The 23,928-nt window shown below is 41.4% G+C and overlaps 1 protein-coding gene across 1 annotated transcript in view; it reads right to left on the bottom strand.

The window, feature by feature from the left end:
* The window catches only part of HIP1 (huntingtin interacting protein 1), a 407,412-nt gene that overhangs the window by 221,712 nt on the left and 161,772 nt on the right, over positions 1-23,928 (bottom strand). The gene's annotated exons all lie outside the window — the stretch shown is intronic.

The raw sequence follows: 23,928 nt of genomic DNA, 5'->3' as shown, positions 1-23,928 counted from the left end.
GCGCCGACCGCGTCACTGCGCACGCGACTCGGACGCGCGACAGCGAAGGGAAACGCTACTGCCCGGCGACGCGCTAGACCCGACCCATTTCAGAAAATGCCGCCTCGCTAAATGCCGAGTTGTGATTCTTGTCCCGCGTCTACACCCGCACAGCACCCATCCAGAGGTGAGCCTCTTGGAAGAATCGCGTTAGAAATAAAAGCTCTGGAAAGCGACTACTCACGTAATGCTTATTTTCTAGGGGCCTAAACACCCTAGAAGAGATTGTCATCAGGCACTTTCACAACTGCTACCTGAGGCTGCGAGATTTTTCAGTTACTCAGTTTTCTGCCAAAGTATAAACTGCTAAAGGGAGCTGACTTCAACAGCAATAGTAAAAATCAAGACCAACCCAAACTATCCACCCTCATTAAATGTGGATCTGGTACTAATAAATTCCCGATCAAACTGCCTAATAGTCTAATAAACTGCAGATCAGACCTGAAGCTGCAATAGAAGTTTGCGTTTCTGCAGTACACATTGATAAAAGGGGGCAATTATCTACGAAATTTCACATTATGCTCCAGAATCGGGTAGATTTTTTAGGATTTGTGATCAATTTACCTTTGTTAAGTTTGGTGGCCTGAGAAAGTAGATTAGTGTTTGTCTAGGTCCGGGGAGTGTGTTGGGCGTCGGGGGATGGAGAGTGACTACTGAAGGGTAGAGTTTACTTTTGGCGGGGACAAAAATGTTTAAAAATTAGATTATGGTGATTGTTGCACAACCCTGTGAAATTGTATGGTATTTGAATTATATCTTAATAAAACTGTTTAAAAAAAACTTAGTGGTCTGCTAATTCAGGCTTTGGCCTAGCTCAGCTTCCTTGGCCATTCATTCATTGATTTACTCATTCTATTACTGATAAACACATTAAAGAGAGTAATGGGGGAAAACACAGGGTCTTTGATCTCTAGAAGCCCTGAGTTTAGTAGGGAAGAAAGATGTGTAAATAGAAAGTTACAATTCATCGTGGTAACTGTGATAACAGAGGCACAAAAAGGGAAGGAATGATAAAGGGGAAGATGGGCTGGGAGGTGCTACTTGAGCTAAGAGAACTGGCTTAAAGCAGGTTCAGGGCAGATAAAGAAGGATTTTGCAGAAGCACAGAGATGGAAAGGAGTATGACACAAGAGTCTGCAAACAGTTCGATATGGCTGGAGATTAGGATGTTTGGTGGAATAGGGAGGTTGGAAAGATAGGAAAGGCTCAGAAAAAGATGCCTCTGGAGCAACTGGGAGAGATGAGAAAAACAAACTGTTCTTCTCTTCCCCAACACATTGCCAGGGCAATTCTGCTTCTATCTGTTCAATATACTGTAATTTCATATCAAACTTCATTCGAAAAGGAAAGGGTATGGGCTGTGTTCCTTAAGAAAAATATCTTGGGAATTCCCTGGCAGTCCAGTGGTTAGGACTCCGCACTTTCACGGCCGTGGGCTGGGTTTGATCCCTCATCGAGGAATGAAGATCCTGCAAGCTGTGTGGCGCAGTCAAAAAAAAAAAAAAAATCTCAAACAGTACTGGTATCAGTGGAATAGTGGGACAAAGCCAAGGTGCAATGGGTTAAAGAGTGAATAGAAGATGAGGAAATGGAGGCAGCAGCTGTGGACGTCCCATTCAAGAAACTTCAATAAGGGAAGAAGGAAGATAGTATCTTGCTCAGCAGGGGTCCTTTAAATAATCATATACTACTGGTGTTCAAGAGAGGAGCTAGATGTAAAAGCCATCAGTGTACAGATGCCACATGACTAAGTAAGATTTCTTGGGAATTAATGTAGATAAAGAGGTCCAAGGCCTGAGACATGGGGCACCCAGTGTTTAGAGGTCAAAGAAATGGATGCACAAAAAGCACAAATCATTTAGCAAAACAAAGATAAATATGACTACATTAAAATTTAACACTTCTGTATGGGAAAAGACAGCACAGGCTGCTAAAAGACAAGCCAAGACCCGGAAAACATGATTCTAACTCATCTAACCAAAAAAGGATTAGTAACTAGAATTTATTAGGAACTCCTAAGAATCAGTAACAAAAAGATGACCCAATTGTTAAGAAGGACAGTGATATCTAATGCAATTTATTGAATAGGAAATCCAATAGCCAATAATAAATATATACATATGTTCATGTATATATGTATGTGTATGTATATGCATGTGTATATATATATATGTACATACACATACATATATATTTTAACTTCACCAGTAATCTAGGAATGGTTTATCAATGTAACAAGATAACACTTTGCATTCATTTGCACAAGTAGAAAAATGTAATAGTTCAACAAGATCAAATTTTGGCAAGGATGTGGAACAACTGGAATTCGTGTGCTGTATGTGGATATGTAAAATGATATAATTTGGAGAGCAATTTGGCAATATCACATAAACTTGAAGAAATAATGTATCTCATAACCCTGTGGGTACAAAGATAGTCATTGCAGCAGCATTTGTATAATTGACAATTTGAATACATCTAAATGTCTAATGTCTGCCAACACAAGAATGGATGAACACTGGTATAATTCATATAATAAAATACTATAAAAGCAGCTGAAAATTAACAACCTATCCAGCCATGATTAACTGATACCAGACTAGTCCTCCTGCCATAAAAAACTATACAAATGGACAAAAATTTAAGAGGCAACTACTGTGAGAGTATTTCTGGATGAAGTAAACACTTGAATTGGTAGACTGAGTAAGGAAGATTGCTCTTTCCACAGTGGGTGGGCCTCAACCAATCCACTGAAGGGCTGAATAGAACAAAAGGGATGAGTCGGAATTCTCTCTGCTTGTCTTTGAGCGGGGACATCAGTCTTTTCCTGCTTTTAGACTTGGACTTGGACTAGAAATCAAACTATTGGCTCTTCTGCTTCTTGGACTGGAACTACACCAGCAGCTCTCCTGGGTCTCCAGCTTGCTGACTACAAATCTTGGGACTTCTCAGCTTCCATAATTACATTAACCAATTCCTAATTTCTCCTAATAGTAATAATAATAATAATAAATATGTGTGTGTGTATCTCTATCCTATTGGCTCTGTTTCTCTGGAGAACCCTGAATAATACAGCCAGGCTGTATATGCAGCGTGAGACAACCTGAGGCTTACCAGAAAGCAGGTATATGGGGCTTTCTGGTATATGGGGCTAAGATCAGAACAAAGATACCAGAGTTAGAGCAGTCCTTGGATAAGAGCATTGCCAAGGGAGTTGTGGCCCTGCCAAAGTAGAGGGATCTCATAAATGCATCTTTAACACGCTTGGCATCCAGTTGAAACAGTAGAAAGGTTACAGTTTGGGGTACAGACCATAGTCTAGACTTACTCTAGGTGTGCCCTAATAAAGCCTAAGTCAACCATGACAAGATTCACAGGAAAAGAGTTTGAAGGTTGAGTCTCACCAAGTTAGGCATGGGAAACACTTTAGGCTCTCCACTGATCTGTAAAAACAAAACAAAACCACGCTTGAACAACTGTAAGATCATTAGCTAGTAATTACATTGCCTACTAAAACAAGAATCTGTATACTTCATAGAGAGATAACAGACTCCAGAGTATTGTTCACAATGCACAATATTTGATAAAAGGTCATTTAGACATATAAAGAAACAAAATGTGATCCATAATCAAGAAAAAAAGCAGTATATAGAAATGAACCCAAGATGGTCTAAACGTTAGACTTAGCCAACCAAGATTTTAAGGGAAATATTATAAATATGTCCAAAGAATTAAAGGAAAACATGGTCTTAATGAGCAAACAAAGAATTACAAAGAAATGGAAATTCTAAGGAAGGAAGAAACAAATGATAAAACTTAAAAAATAAAATAATTGAAAAAACTCACTGGATAGACTTAACAGAAGATCAGAGACAACAAAATAAAGTCAGTGAACTTAAAGACAGATCAGTAGAAATTGTCTCATAATGAACAGACCCTCTGGGACCTCTGAAGCACTATCAAATAGTGCTATCTATCATATGTGTAGCTGGACTCTCAAAAGAAAATGTGAGATTGGGGCGGAAATATTTTTAAAATAACATCCAAATTTCCCAAATGTGGTGAAAAATAACAACTTAAAGATCCATGAAGCTGACCAAACCACATACAAATATGTTCCTTCCCATCAGAAACAAGACAGGCTAGAAGACAAATGGTTACTTTTAAATGCTAAGGGAAAAAGGCTTATCATTCCAGAATTCTATGTTCAGCAAAAAATCCCTCAAAAATGAGGGAGAAATAAAGACACTTCCTTATGAATAAAAATACACTCTAAGAAATGTTAAAGGTTGCCCTTTAGACAAAGGGAGCTAAGACCAGATAGAAATCTCTAACTACAGGAAGGAATAAAGACCATCATGGTAAATAAATGAGTAAATATAAAAAACTATGTTTATGATAATCATGATTTAAGAATTGATTGTTTCAAATAAAAATAATAGAGATATTGTGAGATTAATACAACAAATATAGAAGAAAAAGATGTAACAACCATCACCAAAAGCTGGATTGTGGGGAGGATAAATGGAATTATACTATTGTAAGGTTATTACATTTGTGACAGCAGAAAGTGGGACACTTCAAGTGTCAGGTATGATGTGAGAAGGAATATGGTGAAATAGGAAAGTGAAGGGTGAAGACGTTCAATAGTATGCTATTGTCACTAAACATAAAAGGATTGATATAAAACAAAGTATGTTCTCTGACTATAACAGAATTACACTAGAAATCATCAACAGAAACATAAAAGGAGAATCTCCAAACACTTGATAATTAAACAACACAATTCTAAATAATCTATGGGTCAAAGAACAAGTCTCAAGGGACATTAGAAAATATTTTGAACTGAATTAAAATATAATGTATCGAAATACATGGAAAGGGACTTCTACTTCTGACCATGATGGAATAACAGGGACCACAGATTTACCCTATAACCTAAAACAACAACAAAAACTAGACAAAGTACATGCAACAATGGTTTTCAGGACACTACAAATTGGACAACAAAGGACAGAGATCACCGATAGTTGGGAAATAAATGAGATGAGCCCCACAATCATCACAGCTTACTGTCTGGAGTTTCCAGGCAGTAGCATTTACCAAAGCAGTAAAGTTTAAAAGGCAGAATACCAGAGAGGAGAGAACTGCACAACAAGATCCCAGAGATGTACAGAGGTTCCTCCTTGAGTATTCAGCACAGAACTCAATAGCACAGGTTTATGAGGAAAGTACCCAAAGCCAAAGAAAAAGCCATCCAAAAGCATTAGAGGAAACAGGATCTGGCACTAACAAAGGGCCAGGAAAAGTGTCTCTTCCCACTGGTCAGACTGGGAAAACTCATAATTCATAGGACATTGGGTAGAGTACTCAGGAAGGTGTTGCCTCAGGAAGAGGAAATAATCAGCCTTAGATTGAGCACTGATCTGGACCTACCTAGATCAAAAAGCAAAGCCTGAAAGGATCAAACTGTTTCCAAGGACCTTAACTGCATCCCAAAACAAAGTTCAAGAAAACATACGGGGAATAAAAAATGGCCAGCACTCCACAAGGTAAACTTCACAATGTCTGACATCCAAACAAAGATTAACAGGCATACAAACAAGCAGGAAAGCATGACCCGTCAAGAGAAGAATAATCAATCAAAACACCCAGAACTGACAGAGATGTTAAAATTAGCAAAGAATAACATTAAAAGTTATTTTAACTGTAGTCCATATGTTCAAAAAAATTAAGTAGCAATATGGAAAAATACAAGAAGAAATAATGGCCCAAAACTTTCCAAACATAATGAAAACTATAAGCCCACAATTCTGAAAGCTCAATCCCAAGTACAAGAAATATAAAGAAAACTATAACAGGTCACATCAAAGCCAAATTGTCAAAACCAGCAATACAGATAAAATTCTAAAGAAAAAACAAAGATAAACATGATACCAAATGTCTTGTTGTAAACAATGCAAGTGAGAAGACAGTAGAGTAACAACTTTAAAGCACTGACAGTAAAACAGAACTACTGTAAACCTAGAATCATATCCCAGCAAAAAACATCGTTTCATAGGGCGTCTTCAGACATACAAAAGCGGAAAGAATTCATCACCACCAGACTAACTACAAGAAACGTTAGAGAATGTCCTTCAGGCAGAAGGAAATGATCCCATGTGGAAATCTCCATCTGCACAAAGGAATGAAGAGCACTGGAAATGGTAACTACAAAGGTAAATAGTTATGACTTTTTTCTTATTATTTAAATCTTTTAAAAACGTAATTGAACAAAACAAAACAGCAGAGTAGGCAGAAACATCAAAAAACAAAGCAGTGGGCTTCCCTGGTGGCGCCGTGGTTGAGAGTCCGCCTGCCGATGCAGGGGACACGGGTTCGTGCCCCGGTCCGGGAAGATCCCACATGCCGCGGAGCGGCTGGGCCCGTGAGCCATGGCCGCCGAGCCTGCGCGTCCGGAGCCTGTGCTCCGCAACGGGAGAGGCCACAACAGTCAGAGGCCCGCGTACCACCAAAAAAAAAAAAACAAAAAAAAATAACCAAAGCAGTGACTGTTAGAATCCAACTTTATCAGAACTCTGGAAAACAAAAGTTTACAAAAACCAAACAAATGCTAAATAAAGAAAATAGCAATTTAAAAGTGTTAGAAAGCTTTGTGGCATTTATACTTGCTTTTCTCCCACCCATTCCCAGGCTTGGCAGCAATCTTAAGACAGAAACCTGCATTCCCAGCGTGGGAACCCGATCCCTGGCTCCACAGGGAGCAGAGCATACCTTATTGGCAAATTATCGGGTAGTTCTGCTCCAACCTGTATGGGAGCCACCTGAAAGAATAACGCAGGCACTCATCTCTGTTCTGCTGAACCTGGAACTCAGGCCAGAAAAGTAGTGGGCATTGCTTGAAAATATCGCAAGGTGAACAAACCACAGATGCCTGGGGCAAAATATGACAGTTGAGACACACAACGGACTGCTGTTATGGACTGAATTGTGTTCCCCCAAAATGTGAATATTGAACCCCAATCCCCAATGTAATTGTATTTGGAGATAGGGCCTTTAAAGATGTAATTAAGGTGAAATGAGGCCATATGAGTGGGGCCCTAATCCAATATGACTAGTGTCCTTATAAGAAGAGGTAGAGACACCAGGGATGTATGTGTATGGGGAAAAGGCCATGTGAATATACAGCAAGAAGGTGGTCATCTGTAAACCAAGAAGAGAGGACTCAGGAGAAACCAGCCCTACCAACACTTTGATCTTGGATTTCCATCATCCAGTACTGTGAGAAAATAAATTTCTTTTGTGTAGGCCACTCAGTCTCTGGTATTTTGTTATGGCAACGCCCTAACAGATTAATGCAGACTGCCTAAAGTCTGGGAGGAAAAACTGGGGAGAGTTTCTTTGGGTAATCAGAGCATTCATAATCATCTATGTATAAGAGAGAATTTAGAAGGCCACGTGAATGCCCAGGGCAAGACGCATGCTCAGAAAATACCTGACAAAACAGAAACAGATTCACATATATAGAGAACAAACTAGTGGTTACCAGTGGGGAGAGGGGCAAGATGGGGTAGGAGATTAAGAGGTACAAACTACTAATGTATAAAAGAAATAAGCTACTGGCTTCCCTGGTGGCACAGTGATTAAGAATCCGCTTGCCAATGCAGGGGACACGGGTTTGAGCCCTGGTCCGGGAAGATCCCACATGCCGCGAAGCAACTAAACCCACGCGCCACAACTACTGAGCCTGCACTCTAGAGCCTATGAGCCACAACTACTGAGCCCACGCACCACAACTACTGAAGCCTGCACCTAGAGCCTGTGCTCCGCAACAAGCGAAGCCACCACAATGAGATGCCCGCGCACCGCACCGACGAGTAGCCCCCACTCGCCGCAACTAGAGAAAGCCCACGCGCAGCAACAAAAACCCAACGCAGCCAAAAATAAATAAATAAGCTACAAGGATATGTTGTACAGCACATGGAATATAGCCAATATTTGAATAGCAACCTATAATAGCAATAAAACATGAAATATTTAGAGATAAATTTAACAATATATGTGCAAGACTTCTGCACTAAAACATTACAGTAAATCTGCAAATAATTTTTTAGAGACATTAAAGAAGATCTAAATAAATGGAGAGATACATGTTCATGGATTGGAATATGCAACATGAAGATAGCCATTTTCCTCATATTGATCTATAGATTCAGTACAATCCCAGTGAAAATCTCAGTAGGTTTTTTAACTAGAAATTGACAGGCTGATTTAAAATTTATATCGATATGCAAAGAACCCAGAATATCCAAGTCAATTTTGACAAAAGAAACAATAATAACAAAATTGGAGGACTTACACTACCTGACTTCAAGACTACAGCAAAAGTTATAGTAATCAAGATAGTATGTTGGCATAAACAAGAGTCTGTCATACAGAGTGAAGTAAGCCAGAAAGAGAAAAACAAATATCGTATATTGACGCATACATGTGGAATCTAGAAAAATGGTACAGATGAATCCATTTGTAGGGCAGGAATGTAGACGTAGAGAATGAACATGTGGACATGGGGGGAAAGGGGAGGGTGGGACGAATTGGGAAATTAAGTTTGACATAAATACACTACCATGTGTAAAACAGATAGCTAGTGGGAACCTACTGTATAGCACAGGGAACTCAGCTCGGTGCTCTGTGATGACCTAGATGGGTGCGATGGGGGGCAGGGGGGCGGCAGGAGGGAGGTCCAAGAGGGAGGGGATATAGGTATACATATAGCTGATATACTTCGTTGTACAGCAGAAACTAACACAACATTGTAAAGCAATTATACTCCAATTTAAAAAAAACAGAAAAAAACCGAAAAAACCCCACAGACATATAGCTTAATGGAACAGAAGAGAATATCCAGAAAAAGACATGTGGTCAACTGATGTTCTATAGTGGCACCACTGTAATCCAATGGGGAAGATTCTGGAACACTGGATGTATTTGTTATCTGTCACTGCATAACAAATTACCCCACTATTTAGGAGCTTAAATCAACAAAACTTTCTTACAGAGCCAGGAATTTGGGAGTGGCCTAAGTGGGTGGTTCTAGCTCAGGATGATGAGGCGGCTGTCAAGACATCAGTGAGGGCCACAGTCACGTGTAGGATCTGCTTCCAAGACAGCTCATTCCCCTGGTTATTTGGAGGAGGCCTCAGTTCCATGCCAGCTGTTGGCAGGCGGCCTCAGCTCCCCACTACATGGACCTATCCATAGGATTGTTTAAGTGTCCTCACCACAAGGCAGCTGGCTTCTCACAGAGCAAGTAATCCAAGGGAGAGCAAGAAAGGCGGAAGCCATGATGCCTTTTAGGCCTTAATCTTGTGTCTCACACCACCATTTCTATCATATTCTACTCATTAAAAATCAAGTTTCATTGGAACTGAGACACACTCATTAGATTTTGTATTGTCTGTGGCTGCTTTTCCACAAGAGCAGAGTGGAGTAGTTGTGACAGAGACCACATGGCCTCTAAGCCTAAAATATTTATTACCTGGCCCTGATTTACATCATCTACAGTGCTTGGCTTAATGTCTTAAACATAGTAGGCTCTCAAGAAACGTGCTAGTGCTCATAACAGTGCGTGTTGGTTAGTTTGTTCAGTAAATATTAGTTGAGCTCCTACTAAATGCCAAGTAATATCATAAGTGCTGATTATATATAGTCAACAAGACAGAGCTGGTTCCTACACTAATTTTCTTCACTGCAGAGGTCCAGGTTGCCTCGGGGTGTAATACGTATAGGACTTTATTGTGCTGCTTCCCACTAGAGGGCAGCCTGAAGCTCGTCCACAACGGCGCAGTAGTCGTGTTAACCCCAACAGTGCTATCAGTGAAGAACTCTCAGAAAGGACAAAATACCAAACTACGTAAGATCTGTATTTATTCTCTCAAGACTGTTGTTAACAGAATTAAAAAATGGATCAGGGGCTTCCCTGGTGGCGCAGTGGTTGAGAGTCCGCCTGCCGATGCAGGGGACGCAGGCTCGTGCCCCGATCCGGGAAGATCCCACATACCACGGAGCGGCTGGGCCCATGAGCCATGGCCGCTGAGCCTGCGCATCTGGAGCCTGTGCTCCGCAACGGAAGAGGCCACAGCAGTGAGAGGCCCGCGTAACGCAAAAAAAAAAAAAAAAAAAAAAATTGTGGCTGAAACAATCAGGTGCATCTCTCACCAATAGGTCAGTCAGGATTGGGAGAAAGAAGTGATTCCCGGGGAGGGATGGATCAACCTGGTAAGCACAGAACCGCAGGCCAGAAGCAATCCTGGGAGCAGAAACACGTGCCTGGTGTCTACCACATTAAGAGAAGAAACACATACCTTCTAGTCATTAGTTCACTGTTTACTGTGCACCCACTACCTACTTTGCACTACACGGGATACAGCAATGAGGACTACAGACATAGTACCAGACCTCAAGGAGGATGTACTTTGACAGGGAAGTCAGACATTAAACAAATAGTTAGAAAAGCACTGAAACTACCAAAGTAGTAAAGACTGTTTCGGTTACTAATAGCTTAAGGAACCAATAAAGAATGCAGTGGCACAAAACAATCATTTTATTATCCTCAGAGATTCTTTGATTCTAGCTTGTTTCTGCTCCGCAATATCTGAGAGCTCAACTAGGAAGACTCAAAGGCTAGGGGTGATTGATGGTAGGGGGTTGGAATCACTTAGAGGCATCTTCACTCACATAGGTAATGGCTGTCAGCTGGGATATCTGCTGAATTGTGGGCCGGGAACATGTACACATTTCTTCTCCATGCTGTCTCTACGCGTGGGTTAGTTTGGGCTTCCTTGGAGTATGGCAGTTTAGTTCTAAGAGCCAGCATTCCCAGATAGAAAAGTGGAAGCGCACAGCATTTTGATGACCTAGCCAGGGAAGTACCATAGAGTCACTTCTGTCCTACCTTACTTGGTTAAGGCGATCATAAAGATCTGCATAGGTTCAAGGGGAAGAGACATACCTCCCACCACTCGATGGAAGAAGCTTTAAAGTTATATTGTAAGATGAGCATACGTGATGGGAAATATTACTGTGGCCATCTTCAGAAAATTCAATCTGCCACAGGCTGTCATGATAGCATAGGAAGGGGGTATAACTTAGCCTAGGGGGTCAGTCAGCAAAGGCCTCTGTGAGGAAGTCTTGTCTTCGGCTGAGGGGATGAAGTGCTAAGAGGAGCCTTGGAAAGAGCTTTAGGTAGAGGAATCAACAGGTGTAAAGGTTGCAGTCCAAAGAGGCTGGTGTGTTTGCTGCGTTTCGGAGTGATGAGAGCCTGGAGGGCAAGGGAAAAGTGCTGCAGGGGAGGATACAGACAGAGATACCATGTGCCTTGGCTCATGCCCTCTGTGCTGGATCCCCTGAGAAGAGAAGCAGCCTCCAGTCAGCAGTGTCTTAGGAAGAAAGAGACTGGAGAGGACAGAGCAGGCAATGGCTGCTCCCAAGCTGGTGAAAGTGGGGGAAAAGCTGCATGCTTTAGTAACTATCCTACCCCAGCGGCCCCATCATGGAAAATAAAATTGAATCTGCCCAAGTCTCATCCAGATAAAGTCAGGGAAGTCTGTAGAAATAACTATGCCTGAGGCAGCTGTGGATAAAAAGAGACCGAACAGGGCATGTCAACAACACAATGGAGGTGGGGAAATCCAGCAAGACTACAGTTAAAGACTTAAGTTGCCATCACATAAGCATCTGCTGCCCTGTACTCTTTCCCCTCGTCCTCAATCCAGATCGATGACTGAATGTTTTATTTATTTTTTCTCATTTTATACTTTGGATTGAATGTGTTTCCAGCGGCTGGTCTTGTCTCAAGAGTCAGATCCAAGAGGTTTGTAAAGAATGGACACTGTGTATCACTGTGCAGGTATTAATACATTATATAAGATGAAATTATAAATATCTGTATGCACATGACAAGAGAAAAAGCTATATATATATGAACTAGATAACCAACAAGGACCTACTATATAGCATAGGGAACTATCTGAAGTAGAATCTAAAAAAGAATAGATATATATATGTAAAACTGAATCACTTTGCTGTACACCTGAAACTAACACAACATTGTAAATCAACTATACTTCAATTGGAGAAAAACAAAAAGAATAGATTAAAAAAAAGCTAGAAAATTAAGTAGGGACTAGATCATGAAGGACCTTGGAAATCGGTTAGAGTCTGTCTTGTGTGCTTCTCTAAACATACAATTTCAATCCAACTGCAGACATATGACAGATTATGTGGGTACTAAACCACCTGCCACACTGATTTAAGCTTCTGAAATTTTGTTCCTACTGCTTATCCATGAAATGCCTTTATTCACCCGGGCAAAAGCTACTTACCTTCCAAGATTCAGCCTGTTACCACCTCTGTGAACCCTTCCTCAGCCCCAAACACATGGCCACTCCCACCCTGGTGTCCCCATTATCTTGCACAGACTATTTTCACTGCATTTATTTTTTTAAATATAAATTTATTTATTTTTGGCTGCGTTGGGTCTTCATTGCTGCGTGCAGGCTTTCTCTAGTTGCGGCGATGGGGGCTACTCTTTTTTGCGGTGCGCGGGCTTCTCATTGCGGTGGCTCCTCTTGCTGCGGAGCATGGGCTCTAGGCGCCCAGGCTCCAGTAGTTGTGGCACGTGGCTCTGTAGTTGTGGCTTCACAGGCTCTAGAGCGCAGGCTCAGTACTTGTGGCACACGGGCTTAGTTCCTCTGTGTCATGTGGGATCTTCCCAGACCAGGGCTTGAACCTGTGTCCCCTGCATTGGCAGGTGGATTCCCAACCACTGCACCACCAGGGAAGCCCCTCGTTGCATTTATTTACTTAATTGTGCTCATTCACATATACATTACTCCCCACTCTAGTCTCTGGGCTCTTTGAAGACAGGGATTGTGTCTCATTTGTTCATCTTTTGATACTCAACGTGGTGAGCATTCAATAAATGTTTGCATGAGTGAATTTCATCTTCAAACTGAAGCTGACAAGAATCTGACTTCCCTACTTTGGTGGGATACCATAGACAGTTTGGGTTTCTTTTACTTAAAGCTGAGGCTATGCCAAATTGAGGGTATAACAACCACTACTATGATTTAAGGACTGCTTATTCTATGCTAGCTGCTGCTTTAAGTGCTTGACATGTATTAATCTATTTAATCTTCCCAACAGTCCTACCGTAAGTTCATCAAGGGTTGAAAGGCTACAGCTGGCCACCTGGAGAAGAGGGCCCAAATGGACAGATGAAACGAGGAAGAAGATCTGGAGAGGTCTCACGAGCCCAGAGTACCAAGGCAGAGGGGCTGAAGAGTAGAGTTCTTTAGGAAGATGGTCTGGGTTGTATACTGGAGTTAGGTTTTTACTGGCTGCTGCAGTATGAGACCATGAGACATAATACACAAAATGGGTACGATTCTTCATTACACAGGAACAAATGTACTGTTACTAAAATGAGAAGTTACGCTCTAAAGCTTATCAAGAAAACAATTTTAAATGCCTTATGTTGTTTCCAGTTCCATAGAAGATGGAGTATGCACATTCCATCATCTTCCTCTTGCTAATTACAACCAAAATTCCTGTTCAAAATACATGATACAACTATCAAAAAACCTCTCAAAAGGTGGAGAAAAGAAGGCAAACTAGCTGGGGCCTCAAGGGACAACTCAGTTCCCTGGGTGGTCTGTTTGTTTGTTTTGCCTCCTATATATTTTGGCTTGGGTGTTAGAGCAGTCTGCAACTAGAAAAATGCCAACAAGCCCCTCCCGAAACAAAACAAAACAAAAAACCCATAAAAACCAAGCCCTAAGAAAAGCCCATTCTGGGACTTCCTTGGTGGTCCAATGGTTAAGACTCTGCACTCCCAGTGCAGGGGGCCCAGGTTCAATCCCTGGTCAGGGAACTAGATCCCACATGCCGCAACTAAAGATCCTTCATGACACAACGAAGATCTCGCACGTAGCAAGGAAGATCCCGAGTGCCACCACTAAGACCCAGTGCAGCCAAATCAATCAATCAATCAATCAATCAATCAGTATTAAAAAAAAAAAGCCCATTCTCTCCAGCAAATGACCATGAGGAGGGTAGCTCTGCAGGATGGTTACAGCCACCCTACTCTAGGCAAACACCACAAAAGAACACATACCTTTCTTCCTCCCCACCTGGTATTGCAGAGACTGTGGGACAAAGCCCTGTTGACCATCCCCATCTTGTACCAGCAAAGCAGAGGTGGCATCTCTCCCCTCCCCACCAGGTACTGGAGACTGTGGGGAGGAGCCCTGTTGGCTATCCACAACCTGCACTAATTGAATAACTGTAAAAAGTGGCACCTCATCCCCTCTCAAATAGAGAGTAGGGAGCTAGAAAAAGGGATTCTCTAAATATGTGTATGAAGTACTGGTCATGCCTTCCCAAGCAGTGCATGTGTGAAACCAATTAGTATCAACACAGAAAAAGCTCTGGGAATTGAACCACAATGTGGAATACTCTGCGGTTTCAAATCGGCCTCAGGGTAGCACACAAGTGGGGCAGGCCAGAACTGCTCTGAAAAGGCTGTGAAAACGTAATTGATCTTCAAACCAGAGCCCACAAAATTGGACCAGAATGTGCATTCTGAATATAAACATATTGATATTGACTTCCTGCTAAAATAGAAGATTTACATAAAAACTAGAGCCTCATAATATTCAAAATGTCCATGATAAAATAAAAAATTACTCCTCATACTAAGAACCAAGAAAAACAACTCAAATGAGAAAAGACAATCAACAAATGCCAACTGCAAGGTGAAAAAGATAGTGGAATTATTGAACAAGGATTTTAGAGCAGCTGTCATAAAAATATTCCAAGAAATAATTATGAACGCTCTTGAAACATATTGAAAGATACAAAGTCTCATCAAAGAAAAATATCTAACAGCCCAGATGGAAATTTCAGAACGAAAAATTAAAATAAGTAAAAAATTCACTGGATGGACTCAATAGCAAAATGGAGATTTAAGAGGAAAGAATCAGTGAACCTAAAGATGTATCAGTAGAAATGATCCAATCTGAACAAAAGAGACAAAACAGAAAAAAAAAAGAATAAGTACCTATGGGACAATAACAAAAGATCTAACACTCATGTTACTGGAGGCCCAGAAGGAGAGGAAAAGGAGTGCAGTGCACAAAAAATATTTGAAGAAATAATGGCTGAAAACTTCCCAAATTTGGCAAAAGACATAAACCTACCAATTCAAAAATCTGAGAAAACCCTAAAAGAATAAACTCAAATAAATCAACACCCAGATACATCATAATCAAATGTCTGAAAATTAAAAATAAAGGAAAAGTTTTGAAAGCAGCTGGAGAGAAACAAAGTATTACCTACAGAGAAGGAACAATTTGAAAAACTACAGATTCCCCATCAGAAACCATGGAGGAGAGAAGAAAGTGGCAAAATATTTTTAAAGTGCTGAAAGAAAAGAATGACAACCATAATTCTGTATCCAGTGAAAATATCTTTCAGGAATGAAGGTGAAATAAAGATATTAAGAGATGAAGGAAATGAAGAGATTTGCCACTATCAGATCTGCTCTGAAAGAAGTGATAAAGGAAAAGTTCTCCAAATGAAAAGAACATAACAGCAGCTTGAAACATCAGAAGTGAAAAAAAGCAATTTTTAGGGTAAATATCTGTGTGGATATAATCTCTTGAATTTTTAAAGTTATGTTTGATGGATGAAAGCAAAATTACAACATTGTCTCATGTGGTTCTCAATGTATGTAGAGGTAAAATTTAAGACAATAATGTCGTAAAGGAAGAAAAAAGGGACCTAAAGGTGGTGAAGTTTCTACATTCACTTGAGCTGGTAAAAGGTTGATACTAGTAACCTATCATAAGTGTGTGTAATGTAATCTCAACAGCAACCACTGAAAACCTATACAAAGAGAGCTATATTTTTAAAAATATGTTCAAGTATCCCATAAGAAGGCAAGAAAAGGGAAAAGGAGGCACAAAAAAACAGAGGGAATAAACAGAAAGTAAGTAAAATGGCAGACTTAAATCCTAACCAATCAAAAATTATATTAAATCATCTAAACAGACCAATTAAGAAAACAGAGATTATCAGAACATGTATTTTTAAAAATATGACTCAGTGATGTCACACAAAATGGCAGAGTAGGAACTAGGGGTTTGTCCCTTCACCAAAGCAATCATTGAGCTACAAAGAAAGATTGAAATCAACTATTTTGGAACTTGGAACATGACCAGAGGAGTCATTTTAACTTGGAACATGACCAGAGGAGTCACTTTTAACAACCAGAGGAGTCCTTATAACAATGAAGGGAAAGGTTGCTGATCTTTCACAAGTGAGCAACATGTGCAAACTAGTCAATATCCCTCATTCCTCAGACGTGCTGCAGCTGTATGGATAGCAGCCTGCATTCCTGAAGAAGCTGGCTGATGCCAGAGTAGATGGTGGAAACATTGTCCTCCAAAAGTTTGGGCTTACAGGGACCTCCCTGGTGATCCAGTGGTTAAGACTCCGCGCTCCCACTGCAGGGGGCGCTGCCGGTTCCACCCCTGATCAGGGAACTAAGATCCTACATGCCGTGCTGCGGGGCCAAAAAAAAAAAAAAAAAAAAAAGTTTGCAGTTTCACAGTTTGATCAGTCTGATGGATCCCTGAGGATCAGATCAGCACAGATGCTTACTTTGGATTTGACCCTACTGGCAGCTTTGGCTTTCCCGGGAGCATCTATCAGATTTAAAAAGACAGAATACCCCTCTCCTACCTCCCTATTTAGAGTCAAACATTTAAGGAAATCTATGTCAGGTCACTGACTAACTGCAGAGAAAATGGAACAGAAACTTCACTTACCACAGAAAAACAAGGAATACACACTTCGCAAAAACAGTTTGTAAAAGTAACAGCTCCAACACTCAACAAGCAAAAACTAGCAATCCCTAATGAGTAAGAATCACATTTTGAGAGTTACCACATTATAACACTTAGAATGTACAGTTCTCAACAAAAAATTTTAAAACAAAGAAACAGAAAAGTATGGACCATTCGAAGGAAAAAAACAATTTGACAGAAACCATCCCTAAGGAAGCCTAGACAATGGACTAACTAAACAAAAACTTTACTTTATTTATTTATTTATTTTAATATAAGTTTATTTATTTTTTTTTTGGCTGCATTGGGCCTTCGTTGCTGTGCACGGGCTTTCTCTAGTTGCGGCGAGCGGGGGCTACGATTTGTTGCGGTGCGCGGGCTTCTCACTGGGTTGGCTTCTCTTGTGTAGCACGGGGTCTAGGTGTGTGGGCTTCAGTAGTTGTGGCACATGGGCTCAGTAGTAGTAGTTGTGGCTCTCAGGCTCCAGAGCGCAGGCTCAGTAGTTGTGGCACACAGGCTCAGTTGCTCCGTGGCATGTGGGATCTTCCCAGACCAGGGCTCGCACCCATGTCCCCTGCATTGGCAGGCGGATTCTTAACCACTGTGCCACCAGGCAAGTCCCTAAACAAAAACTTTAAATCGACCATCTTAAACATGCTCAATGAGCTTAGGAAACCATGGAAAAAGAAACTAAAGGAAATCAAGAACATAAAAGATGAACAAAATGAGAATATCTACAAAAAAATTATAGAAAGGAAACAACCAAAAATTCTGGACTGAAAAGTACACTAACTGAAATGAAAAATTCACTAGAGGGGTTCACCAACAGATTTGAGAAATAAAAGCCCAGAAGACTTGAAGAGAGGTCCTTTGAAATTATCCAGCCTGAGAAGCAGAAAGAAGACTAAATTAAGAAACCAAACAGCCTGGGGTACCTGTGGGAGAGCAGTAAGAATGCAAAGAACAGAACGATGGAGACAGCTGTATAGGACCTGGCACCTCACAGAATGATGGGGCTACAAGGGTGGTTAAGAGTAAAATCTGACAGTCTCGTGCTTTAGTGACTGTGGTGAGTTTAGTGAACACACAAGAGGTGGGGGATTGGGACAGAAAGTGAACATTGTGACTTCAGATTTTAGAAGGAGTCTGAGGTATGAAAAAAGGCACAAAAAGCTGCCTTACAGACAGATAAAATGCAGCCCTAGAGCTTAGAAGTCCTGTTAGTTGAGAGCGCTTAAGGAACCATCTAAATCACCCTGGTAATTGAGGAGATGTTACAGGAGACCATCATCTGTTAAAAGAGGGCCAAGAACAGAACCCTGAACAGAGACATGTTGCCGAGCTGAGGAGCAGATATCAGGGAAGGAGCAGCAGGCACAGAAGGCTGAATGTCTTCCAGGAGCAGCACCTTGGGACCCACGAGGGCGGGAACATAGAAACCAGTGACGAAGACCAAGAAAGAACGGCTGGGGCGATCACTAAGCAACAAATGCTGTGCACCTACTACGTGCTGAACTGCCTTGTAAATCTGACGTGCTTCACACACACACACATGGCTCTGCGTCCACCACCTCGTCGGAGTCGGAAGCCACGGGTGACCAGCTCAGAGGGGAGCCCGGGAGACGTGCAGGGCCTAGGCGGCCTGAGGGAGTGTAAGGGGCTTACCCGACTGCGCACCTCCAGGTGACGGCAGGGCCATGGCTCCCGCAACAGGCCAGACCAGGTGGCTGCGGCCCGCAAGGGCCCGACGTGCGCCAGTCCGGGCCGCGAAGACCTGCCCCCGGCCTCCGGGACCTGACCGCCCAGAGGCAGCCCGAAACCGCGTGGTCCCAGCATGCTCTGCGCGCATCTCACGTCACTGTGGGCGACTCCCGCCTGAGGCGCGAGACGCATCCGGTTGCCAGGCAACGGGGTAGTCCACTCTCTGCCCGCAGTGGGCGGGCAGAGTCTTAGGTGGAGGCGTGAAGAGCGCTTGGTGAGGATCGTTGCATCACCACCTTGCAGACCGGGGGAATCCTACTCAGTGACTCTTTTCTACAGGAGGGGGCATCTACTCAGTCCCAGTAACCCACGCTCCCTACGGTAGTGAGTTCCTCCAAGGCTGTGGCTCTTTAAGAGCCCTAATCTCCTCTCTGCTCTGCCCTTTGCAGGTGCAAGGTTTTTCTGGGACAACCCCCCTCCCCCCTAGGAAGAGCACCCACACACGGCTGGAGATTCCCCATGGTTGGTTGGCTGGATTTTGTTCTGTTCTTTGTAAGCTACGCAGATCATTATAAAGACTGCCTGGAAAACGGTGCATTTAGAACCGGCACTTATTTAAACAATTGGTAAGAGGATTTCCTCCATACAATAATTCTATTACAAGATCTAGCCCAAACTGAACAGCTAATACCTGTTCTACTAGTCTGAGGGTTAAAGAAAAGCCCCTTTGGTGGCTTTCAAACTCTGAAATTCCTTCAAACTCTGATTCTGTCACTCCTCTCGCGCCTTCATTTTATTAAGAATAGTTCACATTCCTCCAGTTCTACTTCAAATACACTTTCATCCTTAATCCAGCCTGTAGGGCTCTCTTGCTCTAACCAGCAGCATTCTGGGCTTCTCTTCTGTCCCCAAAGAGCTTGGATATTATGACCAATTATTTCAACTCTCACCTCAGTGATTTTTCACTTTGCCTTTTTGCCAGTTTCCATCCCTCGCTAAACCAGGCTGTGTGCTTTCTCCAGTCTGGCTGCAGAGATACCAAACATGGCTGGTGAAAAGCAAAGAACGTTGCTCTCACTCTTCCACAAATGTGTGCTTTCTCACAGCTTTGTGCTCCTTCCTATTGTAGACTGGAAGTTCTTCTATCCATTCTTGTGACCTTGCTGTCATATTAACTACATTTCCCCCAAACTTCCTATACTCTGCCACAAACTTTCCACTCCATCCCACTCTACTTTTGGTAAGTGATCTCACCTACATCTACTTTGCATCTGTATTTTTTTATATGTATATAAATTTATTTACTTTTGGCTGCATTGGCTCTTCGTTGCTGTGCACGAGCCTTCTCATTGAGGTGGCTTCTCTTGTTGCAGAGCACAGGCTCTAGGTGCACGGGCTTCAGTAGGTGTGGCTCACGGGCTCTAGAGCGCAGGCTCAGTAGTCGTGGCACACGGGCTTAGTTGCTCCATGGCATGTGGGATCTTCCTGGACCAGGGCTCAAACCTGTGTCCCCTGCATTGGCAGGCGGATTCTTAACCACTGCACCACCAGGGAAGTCCCTTAGTCATCTATTTAACCAAAGTGACAATAAAAGATTTTAAAGGCAAATACAGAAGGTCACATGGGTGTGAACAAAACTTAGCTCTTTTGATACTGAGAAGACTCAATCAAAGACCTGATAAAGACAACATGAAGCACAGAAAATAATTACAAAACACAAAATCTGGTTTCCCAGGCAGATTACTTAAAAGATAAATCTTTTTTCTTTTTTTTCTCTCTTTTTTTTTTTTTTTTTACAATTTCTTATTAAGAACGGACCAATAATCTAAGAAATCTTTGTCATTTTAACGGAGACAGAAAACCAAATTTTAGGTGTGTATCAGTGTACAATTAACACTAAAGCTAATTAAAAAAAAAGAAACCTTATAAATAAATCTGTCCAATCTTAGCCAGCTTTGACCACACAAAATAAGATTCCTTTTCCAAGATTCCTTTTCCACAAACCTTCAACAATTAAAAAAAAAATCCATTTAGGTTTTGTCCTACTCTTTTCCTCCATCTCATTCTAGAACAACCAGTCTTTCTATTTTAGGACAGAATTTCTCTTTTTCCCTTAACAAAAATATGTCCTTCATACTTTGCATGTTTGGCATATATAGCTGTTTCACTTCATCCTTATGGTTTCTAGTAGTTTCATTTACATATGTTGATTATAATTTTTACCCATTAATAATCTTTAGTTTTCTGTGAACACTAGGAAGTAAGCAATTGTGAACTGTCTGCCACGTACTATCATTCTGTAGAAGATTAATACATTTTACAAATATACTGTCTCATAATTTTTTATGGGTATATGCTTCCTTATAGTACAATTTTCAATTTTTAAAAATTGAAGTATAGTTGATTTACAATGTTGTCTTAGTTTCTGGTGTACAGCAAAGTGATTCAGTTATACGTATATATACATATTCTTTTTCCTATTCTTTTCCATTATGGTTTATTACAGGATACTGAAGATAGTTCCTTGTGCTATACAGTAGGATCTTGTTGTCACAGTACAATTTTCCATGTGGCAAAATTCATGTTCACTAATAAACCCGAATATCTTTTGTCTCTGTAGAATTTAAGAAGCCCCAAATAAATAAACTTATGGTCAGCAATTAATGTTTCAGTATTTTACCTTATTTGGAAATGATCTAGATATTCATTGAATATCATTTAACTTAGAACAGCTTTAAGGTTTCAAGTTGTCAAAAGGTTTTTGAACCTATTTTTAAGTAGACATATTAGAAAACGAAATTATTGTTGAAAAGTTTATTTATAAACTTTTTTCATTCATGTCTATTTAATTCTCTTGTTCTTAACACTTTTGAATTAGCAATGCTTGACTTGCTTGTGAAAATGTCATGAGACAATAAACAAAGCTAGACATCATCTCAAGTTATTTTTCTCGTTGACAAATCAGGCACGTATCAAAAATATCACAGAAGCAAAGAGCCTTCAAAGTTAAACATAATTTTTTTAAATTGCCATGCTTGACACATCAAGCAATTCATTTCTATTGTGAATTTTGTTCTTAGGTTGGATTTATAGTTTTATAATCTTAAGTATCTAGTAGAGATAACTTAAGCTTGTTTGACTTAGTATAAACCTAGGTGGGAAAAAAATGTATGTCTGCATTATATTTAATGCTAACAACTCCAAAGACATGCCCGTTTTTATTTTGCCAACAATTTTAAGACTAGCTTTATTTACCAAATATTTATCCCAGATCATGTGAACTTAAAAAAAAATTGGGTTAGTTTCTATATTTCTCACTCATTTATCTCTAAGCCAATTCAGATAGAACTTCTTTAATGGATTTTATAACTAATTTGGTAATACCATCCAAAGGTAGAAAAATATCACCTACACATAATATACAGGCATAGACATACACATACATATAGACAAATGCAGTGATCTAGAGCTTTCATTTTATAATTTTAAGCATGAGTCAGTAAAACTTAGTAATACAAACTCACTGGTTTATACCTACTTTATATATATATTTTTAAATACTTATTTATTTGGTTGAGTTGGGTCTTAGTTGCGGCACGCAGGATCTTTGTTGTGACGCACAGGCTTCTCTCTAGTTGTGGTGCGCAGGCTCTAGAGTGCATGGGCTTAGTTACCCCGCAGCATGTGGGATCTTAGTTCCAAGGATCGAACCCACGTTCCCTGAATTGGAAGGTGGATTCTTAACCACTGGACCACCATGGAAGTTCCTATACCTACTTTATATATATATATATATATATATATATATTTTTTTTTTTTTGCGGTATGTGGGCCTCTCACTGTTGTGGCCTCTCCCGTTGCGGAGCACAGGCTCCGGACGCGCAGGCTCAACGGCCATGGCTCATGGGCCCAGCCGCTCCACGGCACGTGGGATCTTCCTGGACCGGGGCACGAACCCATGTCCCCTGCATCAGTAGGTGGACTCTCAACTACTGCGCCACCAGAGAAGCCCCCTACTTTATATTTTTAACCAAATTGTGTTTCTGGCAAATGGGACAAGTTGAGGTTACCTACTCAATATGAGGGCTAATTCTTTTTATCAATATTTGTGCAGCAAGTTTCTAGGATTTTCACTTGACCTGATAGGTAATCTCATGGAGGCTGAGAACTACGCTTTAGGTGAGTGACTGAGGAGACATCTAGCGGCTGTCTGGATGTCTCCAAAGCTCATCTGAGTGGATAAAATATTCAGCCTTTTTGCATTAGCCTTTTTCCTTTTCAGCCTCAGGTAGTTGCTTCTGGGGGACCCTCAGTCCCTTGAGAGCAGGGGCCTGAAGTTCAAGTGGCTGAGGGGCTGGTGTATAACAAGGTCTGGCAGAGGTGGACGGAAGGATGGAGGAGCCAGGGGCTTGAAGGGAGTCACAGCAGAGGACTCAAGGGAAGTGATGGAAGATCAAAGAAGGCACAGGGAAAAAAGAAGCAGAAGCAATGGCAAGGGAGAGGTTGAAGAGGGGCCAGTTTGGGGAGATCTTATGTTTCCCAAAGAATCCAATGACGAGCCAATTATCCTCAGCAGCATCATGTCAACAAGAAGGAGGAAGACAGGGCTTCCCTGGTGGCGCCATGGTTAAGAATCCGCCTGCCAATGCACGGGACACTGGTTCAAGCCCTGGTCTGGGAAGATCCCACATGCCGCGGAGCAACTAAGCCCGTGTGCCACAACTACTGAGCCTGTGCTCTAGAGCCTGCGAGCCACAACTACTGAAGCCTGTGCGGGTAGAGCCGGTGCTCCACAACAGGAGAAGCCACTGCGATGAGAAACCCACACACCCCAACGAAGAGCAGCCCCCACTTGCCACAACTAGAAGAAAGCCCGCGCACAGCAACGAAGACCTAATGCAGCCACAAATAAATAAATTAAATTAAATAAATAAAACATTAAAAAAAAAAAAGGAGGACGACAGGTCTGGTGCACCATACAGTTGGCAGGGGCTCGAGAAGGGGATTTCAGCTGACAGAAGTTCCCATGGAGCAGCAGGACCACACAAACAAGAGACGCCTTAAAAAATAGCTCCTATCAGGGTCTGAATATCAGCTTCCAATTAAGCCAACTGCTGACAACAGAGCTCGTTAAAAAAAAAATTTTTTTTTTGGCGCAGCTTGCAGGAATCTTAGTTCCCCAACCAGGGATTGACCCCAGGCCATGGCAATGAAATCACCGAGTCCTAACCACCAAACCACCAGGGAACTCCCCTCAAAAAAAATTCTTTCAAATATC

Source organism: Mesoplodon bidens, assembly GCF_964165515.1.
Source record: "Mesoplodon bidens genome assembly, chromosome: 15".
NCBI classification, from domain to species: domain Eukaryota; kingdom Metazoa; phylum Chordata; class Mammalia; order Artiodactyla; family Ziphiidae; genus Mesoplodon; species Mesoplodon bidens.
The sequence above is the reverse complement of the archived record's forward strand: the minus strand, read 5'-3'. Positions and strand labels throughout refer to the sequence as shown.